The sequence below is a fragment of the Peromyscus californicus genome, unplaced genomic scaffold (assembly GCF_007827085.1).
Source record: "Peromyscus californicus insignis strain IS unplaced genomic scaffold, ASM782708v3 Scaffold_4__1_contigs__length_199733344, whole genome shotgun sequence".
NCBI lineage: Eukaryota > Metazoa > Chordata > Mammalia > Rodentia > Cricetidae > Peromyscus > Peromyscus californicus.
In genome coordinates, this window is record NW_026294562.1 from 133,546,968 (window position 1) to 133,566,534 (window position 19,567).

The window sequence follows — 19,567 nt, forward strand, 5'->3', positions numbered from 1 at the left end:
ACACTGTAATGCATCAAAGACACAGGCGCCTTTTTTTTTCTTTTTTCTGGAACCATCGAGGACCACACAGGAAATACACCAATCGGATATGACTCTTCTATCCATCCCAGGGGCTTTGCACATTCTGTGGTCTACTGTCCACAGATTCTCCCCAATGATGCCCAGTTGTTGGCCAGCAGTGGCTTCTTGGAGGACAATGGTGTTCAGCAGACCAAGTGCAGAGAGGGGGCCCTGAGGCGAGGGAGCTCCCTGGAAGCCCCGCCCGGCAGAGCACACTGTGTAGTGTTTACAGCCATGCAACTGAGCCGTGATGGAGGTAAAAGGTACATTGTTCCCAGCCCAGCTGCCCCTCAGGGAGGACTTTATAGTGTGGCCCTGGCAGCGGGGACAGGAAAACGGGGCCTGAGAAGTGTGGGAACTGCCAGCTTCACTGGTGCCTGAAGGCAGCCTTCCTGCCAGAAGCCAGCAGGCTCATTAAGGGTTTCCATCATGGCTTAAGGGGAAAAGCGTTTTCCAGAGTTCTCTTGGAAAGAGGGCCACCTCCTGACGTCGCTGCGTAGACACTGTCCCCACAGGGACATACCAGACAGGTCCAACATAAAAGAATATTAGTTTTAAATGGACTTTATTTGATGTGTGTGTGTGTGTGTGTGTGTGTGTGTGTGTGTGTGTGTGTGTGTGTTCAGAGAACAGCCTTCAGCAGTCAGTTTTCTCCCTCCACTCTGGGTCCCTGGAATAGAACTCAAGACATCAGCCCTCAAGTGTCTTTTACCCCGCCAAGTCATCTCACCAGCCCCTCCCCTTTTAACATTTTTTTCAAAATAAAGATTGTTCTATTTTTAGAGGGGCGACGGGCAGAAGTACCCTATGTGCAAACACATCAGTGTGACGACAAGGGACAAAGGCATGCTTCCCCACCTTGGTCATTCCAGACTAAAGGAGCAAGATGTGGCAGCTCTCCTGCCCTGGGGGGGTTGGGGGGGGGCTCTAAAGGGCACGCATTGTTAGACCAAGTAGGCAAATTAAAACAAGACAGTGAAATGACCCGGTTGTATTCGTGGAAACTGATGAGGAGCCCCGCCCCGTGACACATGACCGTGAAAGAAACACACCCCACAGCTGAGTGTGCAGCACACACCGTTAATCCCAGCATTTCAGAGGCAGAGGCGGGCGGGGTCTCTGTGATCGGAAGGGTCTCTGCGATCTGGGTGAAGGGTGTGTGGAAGCTTCATGTAGCATCCGAATCTTCTCAGCTCTTGCAAGTTTTAAAGTAACTAACTCCAAAGCTTTTAGGTTTGTTTCAAATCCAGTCTTTGGACAGAGACAGAGAACTTTCCATGGAGGGAGTAGGGGAGAGTGGGGGGCGGGAGAGGTTTATCTTGCATCACGGTGAGATCAGGTAGGGGTGGGGACCATCCTGGAATCCAGGGGAAGCTCATCACCACTTCTGCCAAACTTCTCACGTCCTCCTGAGGGTCTAGATGCCCCTGCACCATGGGGAGCTGGCAAACCGGAAGTGGGGGAGGGAGAAGGCAAACAAAGGAAGGCATCAGTCTCTCATACAACTACTAAACAAACCGCTCCAGCAGACGCCACACACCCAAGAGCACATGGGCCACAGAAATTGGACTCCGTGGCGCTTTTAGTGGGAGACAACTCAGTTTTCTTTAAGGGGCTGGCCACTGGCTGTGTGACCATGCTCCGGTGAGTATATGAGCAACACAAATTGGACTTGTTTTCTTTTTTTTTTTTTTTTTTTTTTTAGTTTTTCAAGACAGGGTTTCTCTGTGTAGCTTTGCGCCTTTCCTGGAACTCACGGACTTGTTTTCTTCCTCCTCCTCCTCCTCCTCCTCCTCCTCCTCCTCCTCCCCCTCCTCCCCCTCCTCCTCCTCTCACTCCTCCTCTCCCTCCTCCTCCTCCTCCTCTTCTTTTTTTTGTGGGGGTCACAAGGGTCAGGGGAGCAGACCAGAGAGGACTGGGAAGTGAGTGTGATCAGAGTGCATTACGTGAAATTCTCAAAAAAAAAAAATCAATAAAAGTATTACATTGGAAAAAACAATGGGGACCCAAAGTTGGGTGGGTAGGGAAGGGGGAGTGGGTCTTGGGGAAATTGGGGTTGTATATGAAAATATAATGTATAAAATTCTTAAAGAATTAATTTTTTAAAAAAGAAAAGAGAAAAAAAATCACACCAGTTACAAGATCAACTCAGGCTTCAGAAAGCTGTGAGGAAGAAGAAAGATAAGAGAGGATGATGAAAAACCTAGAAATATAAACTTTGGGGGATAGGTTATGCGGGGGCGGGTGGTGGGGAGCTGAGCATTGGGGGTGGTCCCGACAATCTTATTGATGTTAGTCTGGAAGTGCAGAGACAGGGTAGGACAAGGGTCTGGGAAGGGCAAAGCAGATGTCAAGAGGAAACCCCACACTGGTGACACTCACCGGGAAGAGACCACCCACCAATGGCTGACAGCTGTGCCTAGGGGTCATTTCTCCTCTAGCTGGCCACGGCCGGTTCAGGGTCTTCCCCTGCACTCACCTGTCCTTGCCACCCTGCAACAAGGTGGGCGTGCTCTGAGAGGTGGAACCTTATTCTCAGGATTCCTCTGCCAGCCCGGTCTCTCAGGGAGCTGGGGGACTAGGCATGGGGGTGGGGGGCAGAACTCCTTCTTTTCATATCGATGTTGTACTTCTGTCAACTGGTACAGCTTCCCCCAGGCATCCCCCAGGGCCTGCAGAGCCCATGGGGCATTCAGTAGAGCTTCCAGACGCACAGCATGTCCTGGGGCCTTGTGGCCCCCTTTGTGGCCCTGATGGAGTGAACAGAGGTGAATCTCAGGAAAGCCCCCAGCTAGAGAAGCCCCCTCCCCCCATAGAGACACCAGGACTCCCGGAAACCTGTACTACCAGATCCTTGAGGGCAGTGAGCTCCAGGGAGAGGCCCTGGAATCAGGCCTGGTTTGAAATTCTATCCCCAACCTGCCTCGATGTGTTTCAGGCCTGAGTTCCCCTTCCTCCTCCGCCCCGTGCCTCTATTTCCCATCTGTGACACTGTGACCCCAGCCCTCTTAGCCGCTGGGAGGTTGGATGAAATGAGGCAGTTTGGGTGGCTACCTTTATGCTGATCACTACCACGGCTTCTAAGGTCACTGCCACCTGGGGAAGTGGGTTTGTCACCGAGGTCTCCTGCAGTCCCTGTGGCCACACTGCGCTCTGACACTAAACTAGCCTAAGCCCACTTCGTTCCAGCCGGACCCTGCCACCCTGCTTCCCCCACGCCCTCACGTGCCCAGACCCAGGTTTCTGGAACCCAAATGGGGCTCTTTCTCTCTTGAGGCTTTGCAGGGGGTCTCTTGCCAGTATCAACTCCGTCGCGGCTGGATTAATGCGCTGACACACAAAGAAGTCGGCATCCGAGCAGATCAGAAAGTTGCCTTTAGAAGAACATAGCCTGTCCCCACCTTGATGAGCGCTCCTCCACCCAACTGAAGCTAGTGACTTCAGCTAGTGTAGAAAGAACTCTGCCACCCCTAGAGGCCCAGGGTGGAGTGGAGCGGAGAGGAGTGGAGTTCGGGGAGTCTGCAGTGCAGAAGGGAGATTCGTAACATTCTACATGACTTTTCCTGCTACAACCCCACAGTTTCCCCTGGTCAAAGCCTCGTGGCTGCATATCATTTCCTGGCTATCTTAGTGAAATAGGCCTCAATTCACAGCAGCACGTTATTTTTTTAAACCGGGTCTCAGAGTCGATGTGCAACGTCCGAAGGAAAGTGCAGCAGCGCCATCTAGTGGCCACTGGGGCTCCGTGCAGCTCCATGCTAAGGAAAATCGTGGTGCCTCTGAACCTTGAGGACCTCACCTTGCTTGGCTTGCTCGGCTATTGCAGAGTCTTAAACCCACCAACCTTTGCTTCCACCTCCGTGAGAAACGCAAAAGCAAAAAGCAAAACTGCTCACAAAACCTACACGGCTTGGTATTGCTAAGGGTCCTAAAGGTGCCACTGGAACAGAGTTCCTTCGATTTTCAGGGTCGTGGGTAGGAGCTGGCCAGCCCAAGATGCCTGGTGGTGCAGGGCACCGAGACCTTCCTAGAGAAGCTTTCTCCAAAAGCTCGCGACCTTGGGTAGAAGCCCAGAGAGCACACAGGAGCTCAGACAGGACTGCCCTCTCATCTCCGATGCCTGCCATCTAGGGTAGGGCCTAGGGATATGCATTCCTACCTAGGCTGTACGCTTCTCTCGGCTTGTCTGCAAAGCCCTCCTGGTCTGCGCTGCTCGTGCTCTGGCTGTACTGGCAGAGTTCTGGGGTCCTTGGCCTGCAACTCTTTAGGAAAAGCCAGGGAGAGGAGAGAGGGGCCGAAACAGCGCTTAGGGGTTGTCTTCTCTAACTTCATGCAGGAGGAAGGATCTCCAGGGGGTAAAGGCAGGCTCAACCCTTGGTTGGCAAAGGCCACGGGATCCAAACACAGCACCCAGGTGGCCCGTGAAAGAGTTCTGATTGGTTTCAAAATGTGAAGGAAAAACGGCAGTCTGTCCTGGATAATATTTCACTTCCTACCAGCAGAGTAGCAACATGTCATTTGTAATATCTTTGTGTAGGGGAAGGTTCCCAAAGGCTCCCAAAGACCCACAAAGGTTGTGATAGTTCCACAGCGGGCACAGTTAGAGTGCCCTCGGGCCCGGACAAATTAACATTCTCCTTTCTTAGTCAGGGTTCTCCAAAGAAGCAGAACTCACAGACTGAATCTGTATCTATTAAAGGGGGTTATTGAAGTCACAGGCTGCGGCAGTCTGGCGAGTCCGACAATGACTGTCTCCTGATGGGAGAATCCAGTGGGCGTTCAGTCTGTGAGGCTGGATGTCTCAGCTGCTCCTCGGTCTACAGCAGAATCCTGAAGACGTTAGCACCAGCGAAGGAATGCCTCCGCAGCAGGGTAGAGGAACTCGTCAGCCAGAGTGGGGGTAAGCAGGCAAAAAACAAAAGCTTCCTTCCCCCATGTCCTTTTATGTGGGCTGCCACAAAAAGGCGTGGCCCAGACTTCAGTGGTTCTTCTAAAACCTCAAATGACCCAGATTTAGGGTAGGTCTTTTCACTTCAAATCATCCAATTTTAAAAATAAGAATAAAAATAGATGGATAAGAACCCTCACAGGTTCACCACTGCTTGGGTTTTAGCTCCTTCCAGGTGTGGTCAAGCTGACAGCCAAGGTTAGCCATCACACTACAAAAGACAGTAAACTGGAGAAAACTAATACATCAGTCTGAACTCTTGGTTCTGAGTGACATAAAGCTAAATCTAACTAACGCTGGCCAAAGGAAGAGAATTTTAACTCTCACAAATGAACTTTAAGGACCATTCTGGCTTCAGGAAAAGCTAGATCCAGGGTCTCAGACTTAGAATCTGGGATCTACTGGTTCCCGTTTCCATTCTCTGGCCCTCCCCAGATGGTATCAGTCTTCCACGCTCATTTCTCACCTATTTCAAGCCAACCCGACACCCTGAGCCTCTCCTGTACCGGGAACTTCATCCTCAAAGTGTTCAGACCCGAGTCTCCCGCCCCACGACACCACATGCCATCGTCAGATGCAGGGGACGTAGCGGGCAAACATCCAGAACCACTCCTGGAAGAAAACACAGATGCTGGACGTTCGTAATGCTCACACTGTCCTCTGCACTGCCCAGTGCACACAGCTGCCCATGCTTCATGGCTGGCAAAGCTCAACTTCCTTCAGCTCACGAAACTACTTGGCATCCCAGGGTCTCTTCTGTCATAGTGCAGGTTTTGCAGACGAGCAAGGCTCAGAGGGAGATAAATCCCTGACCTTTTAAGGAAGGTCACCTGCCCTGGAAACTGCAGAGCCAGAGGGGAAGCCTAATCGAGAGAACGAGGTCACAGATTTAAGGGAGGGAGGAAGTCGGAGGCTAAAACACCCTCCCAGACACCACTTCACTAAGGTCCCTGCCCAGATGTCACTGCCCTGAGACTGAGGCTTCCTGATAGCTTAAGGCTTTTTTGTCACCTCCAACACAGATTCATTTCCAAGTCACCTTTCCAGGGCGCTACATTCTCGTGTTCAGTCTCTGTCTCTACCTGTTCTTAAGTCAGCTTACCCGATACCCTTACAACGCCAACCACTTCCGGAAGCCACTGCCAATCAAAACCCAGGCCTCCGGTCTCCAATAAAGGTTTGCCTCAGAGTAAATGTAGAACCACTGGGTTTAACACTGATCGCCACCCAAAAGCACCCCACTTCTGGGCTAGGATCACAAAGCTGGGCAAGCCCGAGCTAACCGGTCATCCCAGAGCACAGACGACATGTTCCTGTGCTAGTCTCCACCTTGTGTTTTGTGATCCCTACATGCGATCTAACTGATGTTTTTACAGTCTGCTCTGTTCTTCCATCGTGAGGCCACGGTCTGGCCACTGCATCTTTAGCCCAAGCTTGCTGAGATGTGGTCGGATGCCGGACTCACAGTATCCTCCGTGGCTTCCAGCATCTCTCGGCCTGGACCCGTTAGTCACCTCTGAATCCTAGCTCACTCCTTCTCTGATTGATGCTGGGTCAGTGACGGATACAGAGGCCTAGGTGGTCCTAGGCTGAGCACAGCCTCACCTACCTTTTTTAAACACCTTTATCATGCTGTTTAGTCATTGTCCAGATGTGTGCCTGGGACTAGTCTCCATGGGAAGACAGGAGCCACCAGCTTCTGAAGCCGAAGGGGCCTTCAAGAACACGCAGAGGAAGAGCCCCACCACACTACGTGGAGGCCACCCCAAGGATCTCAGTTCTTACTCAAAGTCCCAGAGCAGCCTGGGATACCCAGCTCTGACCCTCCACACAGCTGTCACCAGGAACTCTGGCTGGAAAACTTACCAGGCTATGCCCAGCCCACCCACCAAAGGGCATGTCCTTAAAGGATGCATGCCGAGAAGACCACCAGATTTGACAGGATCCAAGCGTTCCTATCTACCCCCGCTTGTAACTGGCTTTGATCCTGTGCTTTGAGCCCTGGCCTAGCTTCATGGGGTTCCTCATCTGGGCTGACCACCCTATCTGGACCCTCTAGTATTGGAACAGAACAGACGGCAGCCAGATGAGGAGCAGCAGAGGGACCATTTTCTCTGTCTTCTGTTCTCTGCAGGTCCGTTGGCGTCAGAACCATCAGCATGCTTTGAGATCGCATGTATGTTGGAGTGCTCACTGTCAACACAAGGGTAGAGCTAGGGCTCCAAGACCCCCTTATTGCTTCTTGTAGAGGCTGATGCTGCGCTAGCCAGAAAGCTCAAGGTGGGGAGGCAGGCAACATGCCCACCATGCCCAAGAGTCTGTGCCAGCCCTCAGCTTAGCAACTGGTCCATGAAGGGAAACTCCTGTGGAAAGAAGACCCACATGAGTTGAACTTGAATAGAGCAAAAGCACCCTTATCTCAAAGTGAGAGTCCGGGAGGCACAGGGTACACATGGGGGTGGTAAGATCTTGGGCATGTTGTTACCAGATGCATCGTCCTAAGCCGCTGGGACCTGGGCATCCCCAGTTACTAGATATACACCCATACACCTTCAGCTTCCAGTCAGTCCTGCAAGAGAAGCATTGCTGTACAGAGGGACAACACTGTCCTCAAACACTTGGCTGTCACGGCTGAGAAGAAAAAAGTCAGGCAACATAAAAATAAACAACCTAAAAGCATACGTGTGTCCAAACTGACGGTCCAGAGAGAAAAGAACACTAAACCAACTCACAGAGGGATGCTGACCCTCTCTGACTTACCAGTTCCCTTTCCCACTGGAAGCTGCCAGGGCTGTGCACGATGTGCAGAAGAGAGAAGCGAACAGGAGGGAGCGGCATGAGGAACAGGAAGGGTCCCTCAGCTGTGTGCATCCAAGTCAGGGATGGAGGAGCAAGTCGCCTCCCAGCCGCCCCACAACGGGGCGCCTCCTGTGCTTTTGGGGGTGGGGCGGGTTGAGAAGGAATTTATTTATCTATTGCCAAGTTTATGAGGTTAGTAACAACATGACAGAACTGTGAAGTCTGTACTCCTGATGCATGCTTAACCTTTTTATCAGAGAGGGGAGGAGGAGGAGGAGGAGGAGGAGGAGGAGGAGGAGGAGGAGGAGGAGGAGGAGAAGGGGGAGGAGGGGGAGCGGGGAAGGAGAAAGAAGAAAGCAAGCGGAGGAAAGAGAAAAGAGGAAAAAGGAGACGGAGGAGGGCGGAGGAGGAAGGAGGAGGACAAGCAGCAGCGACCACCTAAGGCCCTGTTTAGAAGAAGTCTGTATTTTCTCTCTCATCACTGTGTCACATCACTCAAATTTGGGAAACGGGATGGCCTACCCTAGCCCCTTCTAAAGACAAATGCGCTCTGTTGCACCACACGCAGACACTCAGGCGCTCTCTCTTTCTTTCCCTGGGGGATTACATGGTGTTATTAAGTATGCGTGCCGGGATGGGGAGGGGTGGAGAAGGTCTCCTGCGATTTTGTAAGAAGTGGGTGAGAGCCCCAGAGCATGCCCGGGCTGCCTTGGTTTGTGCGAGGCTGCCATCGTGTGGCAACTTCAGGTATTGCTTCCGGAACGCAGAAGCGCATGCCTACACTGCTTGGTTTTTGAACCAGCGGTCAAGACCCTCTGGTTAACTGGTGCTTTGAGGAAAATGAGATTCAAATGCTGCTCTCCGCTTCTGACTTCTCCGGGAGACCTCCTGAGCCTTTGCTAGGGCGAGCAGAGACGTCTGAGGAGTCTTATCAGTGAAGCAGTCAGAAGGTGCTATACAAAAGGCAGTCTCCAGCATGGGCATCCCCCGGTCATCTTGTAAGATGTCACCAGGGTGGGACTACTACATGGTTAGTGCTCCTGAGGCTTTCTGTGTGCAGGGTACCAGGGGCTCAGCTAGCAGCAGCTCCCCTGAAGTCCTCTGAGAAGACGGCACCCCAAAAGTGGCCTGAGTCCCGAAGCAGAACAGACAAACGGGAAGAAGGAAACCTACAAGTCACAACGTGACTTCATGGTTGGGGGGGTGGGGAGGGTTAGTTGGTGCCAACTGGGTCACAGGCAGAGCCCAAGTAGGAAAAGGCCGCCAGCTCAGCTCCTGTGGCCAGCATGGCCGGGAATGTGAGCCCAGAAGCGACGATGGGACAAACATGGAGGAGCCGCCAGTGTGCGGCAGTTCCGGCATGGAAGCCTCTGCTCTTCAAGCAGACTGCAGGAAGAAAGAAGTGAGGTCCTGTTTGGAGGGGACACTGGAAAGGTGTGAGGAATCGCCTGGACTTGATTCTCTGCCATTCAACGGGCAGAGTTCGGAACAAAGATGAGCACAGTGAAGCATGGTGTATGAAGATCCAGTCCTAGTTACACAAGCCTGAGTGTAAACTGTGCTTAGGGGAATAGGTCCTAGAGCAGCACTGCCATGCCAGGAACTGAGACTCTCCAGTGTTTTGTAGAAAATGGCACATGGGCATAGAAATCGCACAGACCCTCCCTCAAGGCTCGGCCATCTGTAGATGACACACAGTGCCTGATGTGTGAATAGTTGTTAAACTGTACCATTGGGGCTGGCAGGGATAATGACCAGGGAAAGTGGGCTTTCATGCTTGCTGACACCAGCAATGTCTTAAGGCATATGTTCTATGAGTCGTTGAATCCACAGATGGGAACCTATAAATGAAGAGCTGACTATACAGGTAGAAATGAGGTGGCACGTTTACCATTTACCAATTAAAGTCTTCTGTCCCAGCATCAGCTCCTGAGCGCTCAGAGGGGCTATTGGTCCATACATGTCCACCAGGGCCACAAGGCTTGGAAGTGCACAGTGTCATGCTCAATATTATCCATCAAAAGGCAATGGGCCAGGTCTTTGGACTCAAAACCTGGTATGACTCCTGCCAACCCAGTGTCACAAGAGAGACCACGGAATGACATGCTTTCTCCCCTGTTCACCTTTAGACTGTCACCAAGACTGAAGGAATCCCATACTACACAGGAGGGGCACAGAAACACAGACATAGCCAAGCTTTTGAGACATATGAAACAACTTTTATCAAACTTTTTAAGCCTTCCGTCGGTTTAAAATGACACTTTATTATTCTCTGGGGCCGGGATGTAGCTCAGTAACTGGCAATGGTCTAGCATGTAGAAGGCCCTGGGTCAGATCTGCAGCACCCCCTCTCCAGCATTTGGGAAACTGAGGCAGGAGATTGGCTGGTACAAGACCAAGTAGGGCTATATAGCAAGATCAAAAACAGACAGAGAGAAACCCTGTGTTTTTTTTATTTTCATTTTTTTAAATGAAGCATCATAGCGATGCTTATCAACTCCATGTCTCCACATCCCAGAACATCCCTGAGTGCCACTTCTGAGGCCTGGCACTGGGCAGTCATAGCCACTGTACTGTATGTGTGTAGGGGCACGGGGGGGGGGGTGGTAACCCATCCTGGTCTTAATTGGCATTTCCAGTATTACTGAGGCTTTTCACAAGCTAGAGTCCTGGTGCTTACCAGCTTCCAGAGAAGCTGTCTGCTCACTGTGAAGAGCCCCAAAGAAATGTGAAGGGGACTTGTCTGATGGAAATGATATTACAAGGATTAGCCAATTCCATTAAGCAGCCCTTGAACCTTCACAGAAGCACCTTGATCGCTGTGGTCACTTACAGGATTATTCTAGCACGGAAGGAAATTACTCTATCCCGATACCTTATGTGAAGCTGACCCGGGGCTTCTCTCTGCCCAGAGGTTCAGCTTGGACAGTCTGAGACTGGTTCTTGTGACTGTGTGATAGTTGAAGCTCAGGACAGCAGCCACTGCCTTCTCTCCCTCTCCTACAGCAATCATTTGTGCCCTGAAATGGAGGCACCAAAGAGGATGAGCCAACAGTGAAAACATGTATCTCACAGTGTGATGACTACTCTTGGTTGTCAACTTGACTATATCTGGAATTAACCAAAACTCAAAAATGGAGAGGCATACCTGGGAAGGACTTCTGCTTAATTTGAAGTGGGAAGATCCACTTCTAATCCTGATCTTTGAAGTGGGAAGACACATCTTTAATCCAAGTCTTTTGAGGTAGGAAGATCTACCTCTAATCTAGGTCACACTTTCTGCTGGAAACCTATAAAAGGAGGTGGAAGAAGGGAGCTTTCTCTTTTTGCCTACTTGCTCTCACTCTTGCTGACAAGCCCATTCCTTCACTGGCATTAGAGCCTACATCTTCAGGATTCCATCATATACTGAAGACCAGCTGAGACATCCAGACTCATGGACTGACTCAAGTACTAGACTCTTGGACCTTCTGTTCATAGGCAGCCAATGTTGGATTAGCAGGACCATAGCCTATGAGTCATTCTAATAAATGCCCTTTCTATATATATATATATACATATATATATATATATATATATATAGATAGATAGAGAGAGAGAGAGAGAGAGAGAGAGAGAGAGAGTCATTCTATAAGTTTTGTTTCTCTAGAGAACACTGACTAATATACACAGCTTCTCAAATGAAAGCTCAAGGACCTAATTTAAAACTTCCATCTGCAGGAGTGGGTAGCAGAGCACTTGGCTAGACATTTGTGAGGTCCTGGGTTCCACTGCCTACCCCAGGTTTTGAGGATGAAGAAGCACTTTCCAGCTGCAGATCAGTAACACTCTACAAAGAAAACTGCAAATTCAGACATTCAGATTGTCTCCTGTAAGCAGGATGTATGACTCAGGGTTCTCAAAAAGAATAGAACCAATGGGATGTGATTTGTGTGTTGTGTGTACACCATCTTAGTTAGGTTCTATTGCTGTGAAGAGACACCATGACCAAGGCAATCAATAAAAAGAAAGAAAGCATTTAATTGGGGGGGGCTTCTTATAACTCCCAATTACAGGGGATTAGTCCATTATCATCATGGCTGGGAGCAAGGAGGCAGATGTGGTGCTGGAGAAGTAGCTGAGAGCTACATCCTAATCAGTAAGTAGAAGGTAGAGAGACTGGGCCTGGCCCAGGCTTTTGAAACCTCAAAGCCCACCCCAGTGACATAGCTCCTCCAACAAGGCCACACCTCATAATCCTTCCCAAACAATTCCTATAACTGTGGACCAAGCACTCAAACATATGAGCCTATGGGGCCAAGCTCATTCAAACCACCACATTCTGCTCCCCCACAGGCGTACAGTCATATCATAATGCAAAATGCATTTAGTCCAAGTTCAAAAGTCCACATTGTTGAGTCTTTCAGTCTCAACAATGTTTTAAAGTCCAAAGTCTCTTCTGAGACTCCAGGCAATCTCTTATCTGTAACCTCCTATAAAATCAAAAAGGTGCCGGGCGGTGGTGGCGCACGCCTTTAATCCCAGCACTCAGGAGGCAGAGCCAGGCGGATCTCTGTGAGTTCGAGGCCAGCCTGGGCTACCAAGTGAGTCCCAGGAAAGGCGCAAAGCTACACAGAGAAACCCTGTCTCGAAAAACCAAAAAAAAAAAATCAAAAAGGTAAATTACATACTTCCAACATACAAAGGCACAGAATATACATTATCATTTCAAAAGGGAGGAAAGGGGGACATTGTGAGGAAATACTGGACCACAGCAAGACTGAAACCCACCTGGGCAAACTCCAAACTCTGCCTCTTCACATATGATGTCAAAATGCCCTTCAGATTTCCAACCCCTTCCAGACTCATTGTCGACATCACACTTCTCTCTCTTGGGCTGCTTCCACTCTGTTAGCAGCTCTGCTTGGCAGGTATTCCACAGCTCTGGCATCTCCAGCATCTTGGAGTCCAGACATTGCCTTTACAGCTCCACACAACCATCTCTACCGGTCTCCACACAGGGACAGCCCTGTCTCACACCTGGCCTCTGTAGCTTTCTTTAACCACAGAGGGAGGATCCACAGCCCCTTTGCTGTATCTTCCTTGAAAAGCCAGAACTGGATAAAGCTTTGTGGCCAAAGCTGTCAAGTTCTTCTGCTTGCTCAGTGGGGCTGCAACCTTCCTCCTTTCATTTGCATAAGCTTTCAGTGGTTGTTTAAGCCTATGAAATCTCTCAGGCCTTTTCTTTCATGGGTTGCAGGATTAGCTGGGTGGGTCCCGTCCTGAGGTCACCACTCCTTCTATTCCATTTTGAAACAAGCCTTTCTCTAAACTCCTTGAGCACAGAACTTGGCTCCCCCATTACATGTCCTGGTGTTCTTTTTCCCTTCAGACTGTGCATTTTGTGTTTCTCTTTGCCCTGCTTGCTTTTTTTCAGTATAGATTGCATAAGAGTGGTCACTAACTACCACATGATACCGTCAATACTAGACTGACTTGAAATCTCCTCTGTCAAGCACATTAATACAAAACTCTTCAACTATGCTCAGGCAGATTTTTAAAACAAAGACAAAAAGCAGCCATATTCTTTGCCAAAATATTACAAGAATGATCTCTAGGCCACTTGCTAATATTTCTTCCCCTCAGAAACTTGCTGAGATGGGCCTACATAGTCCACATCATCCTCAGCACTACAGTCCTCCATGCTTCTACGAGATGGTCCCTTAGGCCATGCTTAAAGCATTGAACCACTTTTCTAGTTTGAAGTCCCAAAATCTTCCATATTCCTCCAACAAACAGCATGATCAGGCTTGTCACAGCAATACCCCCCTCCTGGTACCAACTGCTGTCTTATTGTTCTATTGCTGTGAGGAGACACCATGACCAAGGCAACTTACACAACAAAGCATTTAATTGGAGCTAGCTAGCTTATAGCTTCAGCATCATCATGGTGTGGAGTGGGATGGCAGGTAGGCAGGCATGACATTGGAGAAGTAGCTGAGAGTTTTATATCCTGATCCACAGGCAGCAGGGAGAGAGAGAGAGAGACAGAGAGACAGACAGAGACAGAGAGACAGAGAGAGAGACAGACAGACAGAGAGAGACTAGGCTTGATGTGGGCTTGTGGTGATATTGTGTCCCCCAATACATTGTGCACCTTAATAAACTTATCTGAGGTCAGAGAACAGAACAGCCACTAGATACAGAGGCCAGAAAATGGTGGCACACACACCTTTAATCCTAGCATTCTGGAGGCAGAGATCCATCCGGTTCAAAGCCACAATGGAAACAGCCAGGCATGGTGACATACGCCTTTAATCCCAGGAAGTGATGACAGGAAGCAGAAAGGTATATAAGGTATGAAAACCAGGAACTAGCATCTGTAGATGTATCCAACCTTCTTATTAAATAAGAAACACAGAACCAATGCAAAGAAGAAAGCCAAGAGGTCAGAGCTAAGAGCTAAAACCTTACCCTTCCTCCTGCGGTGGTCCTACCTCTCTGAACCAGAGCTACCCCTGTGTTAAAGTCTTTATATAGAGTTCCTGTCCTGCCTTCTCATTGGTTGTAAACCCAACCACATGACCACCTCCTCACGGCCTGTCTGTATAGGCCTCCAGGTTTTCCATGATTGGTATTAAGATTAAAGGCATGTGTATCCAATAATGACTGTATCCCTGAACACACAGAGACTTACCCAGCTCTGCCTACCAAGTGCTGGAATTACAAGCGTACGCCACCACTGCCCTGCTTTCCTATGGCTTGCTAATAGCTCTGACCCCCGGGCAACTTTATTTATTAACATACAAATAACATTTTAATACAAATAAAATATCACCATAAGCATCTGTTAAGCTTTTAGGCTTTTGAGCAGCAGTTCAGCTGAGAGCCATTGGGATGAGGACTCAGAGGCTTCCAGTCTGAGGAAACAAGATCAGCTGAGGAATTGGCAAGGTGAGGTTAGCTGTGGCTGGTTCTGTTTCTCTGATCTTTCAGCATTTACCCCAATACCTGGCCCTGGGTTTGTTTTTATTAATAAGACCTTTTAAGATTCTTGTTACATGGGCTTTTAAAACTTCAAATCCCACCCACCTCATCCCCAGTGACACACTTCCTCCAACAAAGCCACGCCTACCCAGCAAGGCCACATATCCTAATCCTTCTGAAACAGTTCCACTAACTGGAGACCTAACATTCAAATATATGAGTCTATGGGGACAGGGAGAAATTCTCATTCAAACCACCACACAGATAGACAGACAGACGAACGGACAGATGGATGGACGGACGGACAGGCAGGCAGGCAGACAGACAGACAGACAGACAGACAGATAGATAGATAGATAGATAGATAGATAGGCCGGCAGAGAGACAGACAGATGACAGACAGAATAATTTAGTAGGTCAGCTCTGGGTAGAAACAACAGCTAAGAGCTGAGAACCCAGTAGTTACTCAGTCCTTGAGGCTGGTGCCTCAGCAGTAGGAGTCCCACAATGGCTCTCTCTCACTGAAGGAGGGCTGGTAGTTTCTCAGTCCACAAGGCTGGGTACCTCAGCAAGCCCAGTGCCCAATCTGGTACTGGAGCCTGAAGGTTCCTAGGGAGACGTTGGGCCTTCGTCCACAGTGAAAGCCTGGAAACACTGGTTCTGCTGTCCATGATGGAATTAGCAGCAGCAACAGCAATGGGCAAATCCACTCAGCCACAGGGAGAGGCCACGTGAGCAGATGCAGATGAGCTTCCTTCTACCACGCCCTTTTCATCTAGGCTGCTACTGGAAGGTGCCACCTACAATCAGGATAGATCTTGCCACATCAACCAGGGCAGACACTTCTTCAGGTGAGATTCCCTTTGATTCTAATGTATGGCAAGTTGGCATTAAAATCAACCATAATGCAGAGGAATAGTATATATGATACCAAAAAAAAACTACAAAAATTAAACACCAATAAAAGTCACTAGACCAATTGGGGCCAATGAACTGAACAAACAGTTCTCAAAGAAGAAACATAAATGACCAATAAATATTCTAAAAAGTTCCCAATTTCCTTAGCAATCGGGGAACTGCAAATTAGAAGCAATAATCTTAATATTATCATTCCAGCCAAAGCTAGAACTCAATCCCAAAGCCCATCAGCTGGGAGGTAGATGAACAAATGCAACACCGTACATCCACGGGGTGGAATATTATTCAGCCATGAAAAAGAAAGGAGTGCTGATACATGCTGTAATGTAGATAGTCCTCTGAATATTGTCATGCTGAGTGTAGAAAGTCAGCTGCCAATGACCACTAAGATGTGATTCCAGCTAGGAGACATGTTCAGAGCAGGCAAGTCTGTAACCAGAGAAAGTAGATGGATGGTGACGCCATCCTAAGTATACCTAGGGATGGTAACACAGTGCAAAGGGAGAGGGTGCCAATGGACACCAGGCTTCTTTGGGAAACTGTTTGGAGCGGGGGCTGAAGAACCCTGGACAGCACTTTTATTGTTTATAATTTATGTTAGCAAGAGCTGTTTAAGAATAATAGGAACACTCCGGGCACTGTCATCCCAGCACTATGGAGACGAAGATGGCAAGTTTGTGCAGCCTGGGTTACACAGCAAGACCCTGTCTCAAAGGGATGGGGAGGCAAGGACACAGAGAAACTGAGTAATACACAGAATTGATGATCTTGCGTAAACCAGCTCACCACACATTGACACAAGCAAGAGCTCCTTAGGTACCCTGCACAGAAAGTGCCCGACCCCAGCCTCAGTGCTGGTATCCTCTGTGCCACCATCAAGGTGGGTGCTACTCTGGGCCAGAGACCCTCCCGGAACTCTGTGGTCACCTTGAAAGTCTTAAAATGAAGCTATTAATACATCGATGGCTTTATTGAATAATAACTTTATTAAATCCCAGAGATACATTTGAGTTAATGTTCATATAAACAGAAAACACAAAATTCTCACAGCACACGAACCACGTGTTAAGGATGCATGGGGTCCCACACAGAGCACCTCGAAGATGCTCAGTCCACTTCTGTGGTCTGGGTCTCCTTCACAGATAGATCCCACATGCAAACGGGGGGCCTCAGTGTTCCTGTAGGGAGCTGCAAGTGCTGCCTCCTCACAGTTGGCCCCTCCCTGTCTGCAGTGTGTATGAGAGGGATGAAAACCACAGTGGACACTCAAGAGCAGCCCTCCAGACAAAGAAGCTCCCTGGGGCTGAAACGGAGCCTCAGTTAAGTCTCCCGGGCACAGCACAGAGCTTGTCCAACAGAAAGCACACTGGATAGGTGGGTGGATGGATGGGTGGGTGGGTGGGTGAATGGATGAATGGATGGATGGATAGATGGATGGATGGAGAGTTAGATGGAAGGAAGGATAGATTGATAGAGGATATAGAGGTGAATTGGGGGACGATAGATAGATAGATAGATAGATAGATAGACAGACAGACAGATAGACAGACAGATAGATAGATAGACAGACAGATAAATGGGTAGAGGATGGGGGAAAGGAAGAGAAGAGGTGAAAGAAGCAGACGAGAGAGAAAAGGAGAGCTGTATGCATGTATATATTCATGTATGTATGTATGTACATACATAGAGATGAGCAGAAAACCTGGTGCTTTGATGAATACATAAGTAACTGAGGTCCCACAGCATGTGTCCTTTGACCATTCAGGGAGCACAAAGTGCCAGACCAGCTTTCTCTGGGAGAAATCTCACCCCAAATCCAGACGGCTGAACCCAACAGCATTGAAGGCAGCACATGCACTACAATGGGCCCGAAATAGCCCAGGGCCCACAGGGGGCGCCATCTGCCCTGGCATAGTGGGCATTATACACCCCTGGTGCTTACCCTCGAGGAGCTCTGAAGTGACTGGCAAGTCCCCAGAGAAGGAACTTGTCTCCCTGAAAACCTCTGGTGTTGAGTTCTGAAGTTACATCAGGGCTGAATGCATATCATAGATGGCTACCATGGCCCGTCTCTGAGCCCGTTTCCATTAAGGACCTTCACATGGTCCCACGCATCTCCCTACCATACTCCTGGGGAGCGGAAACCATGTTACTTTTAACGAGTGAGCTTTTAGAGTCTTGGATTTGCCAACAGTTGGCTTGTAAAAGTGGCTCCCAGAGCGTATTTGGCTTACCCAAGCACTTCTTTGAGACCCTCTTATCCCAGAGCCTGTAAGGGGAGCAGAGACAGGCAGGACCTGTGGACACCATCTCCAGCACCAGAGACTATTCAGGGCCACATCAAACCCTCAGGCTCAGATCCTGGTGAAGCCAGATGAACCTCCGAGGAGTTAGTAGCTTGCCGCACACGCTTCCGCCATGGCTCACCAACCAGCCCAGCGGCTGCCACTGTCCTCTTGGCTCCCTTCTCCTCCGTCTCAACCCAGGAGGGTCTCAGGGGCATCCCAGCTTCCTCCTCTCCTTTGACACATTCTTGGTCATCCTGTGTCTCCTGTTCTGCAGTGACCCACTCCTGAAATCAGAAAGTAAGCCAAAGGCATCCACCTCAAACACTGTGATGAGGTCATCCTGGACAGTACTAGACACTAAGGGCCTGGGGTGACCTGGCTTGGCTTGTCCCCACACTTCACGCTGAGATTGAAGGGGATAAGCCATATCCGAACATACCAGCTAGCCACAGGGAAATGACATTTTGTCACAGGTGCACGTATTTACTGGATGGACCCAAGGGGCAGCCCAGCTGAGAAGACTTGAGTAAGGTCAGAGCAGACCAAGGAAGCCATGCAGTCAGCCCCAGCATTTGAGGGATGAACAGATTCAGCTAAACACAAGTCAGAATACTCCAAAACAGCTCAGGCCGTACTGGGCATGCCCACATTTCTCATGTCATTCTCCTCTACAGCACTGAATGATGACTTATGTGGTATGTATACTGCACTACCCAAGTCATCAAGAGATGATGTCAAGTGTATGGGATGATGAGACATATAGATTAACAAAAATGGGCTTAGTATAAGAGTAAGAGCTAGACAATGGTAGGCCTGAGCTAATGGCCGAGCAGTTTAAATAATATAAGAGTCGGTGTGTTTATTTTATAAGTGGGCTCCGGGACTGGCAGGGCTTGGCGGGAGCTTGAGAGAAACTCTCCAGCTACAGCTGCGGACTCTGCAGGCTACACTGCTTTTGGACCAGGCTGGATGGGTCCACTGATGTAATAGTGCCAAGTCTGTCACGGCCAGCTGCTTTAAGACCGGATGTGAGGTCTGCCCTGCAGGAGCAAATTCACATCTCGAACTGTAAGTGTGCTCAAGAGCCGATGGCCAGGGTGGGTCACAGGCCCCCATGGGGAAGCCGCTATGGTTGCCTTACTAAATGGGCAGGATGCGCCTGTTAAAATCCCCATAGGGTGCTGCTGCTGCTGTCGGCTTTGGACAGGAAAAATCTTCACCTTACAGTGGTCAGGGCTGACTGCTGAGACTCCCACGTGGTCAAAGAGCCGAGGATAAGTGACTGATGTGTGCTCAGCCTCCAGTGTGACATCCCACCACCCCTCCAAGGCTCAGGAACATCACAGAAAAGAGGGCGGAAAGAATGCAGGAGGAAGAGGTGGAGTGCGGTGGGATGACGGCTTCCAGGCAAGACATGGCCATTGCACTCTTGAATTCAGCAGCTCTGAGCACCTGCACCAAACTTACAGAAGACTGTGATCTCTTCAGGAAGGGCTCCTGAGGCCCCTCCCCGAGGATTTATAAAGGGAGGGGTGAGACACTTTCTTCAGCAGTGTAGCAGGAAGATAGACGAAAAGAGGAGCAGTCA

The 19,567-nt window shown here is 49.5% G+C and overlaps 1 long non-coding RNA gene across 1 annotated transcript; it reads right to left on the reverse strand.

Annotated features, from left to right (window-relative positions):
* Positions 1–750: 750 nt before the first annotated feature.
* On the reverse strand, positions 751–8,043 carry LOC128125516 (uncharacterized). Its single transcript, XR_008223178.1, has 3 exons — positions 7,769–8,043; positions 2,540–7,577; positions 751–1,502 (listed from the first exon to the last, which is right to left on the reverse strand). It is a non-coding gene; the product is annotated as an uncharacterized LOC128125516 (long non-coding RNA).
* Positions 8,044–19,567: the final 11,524 nt, after the last annotated feature.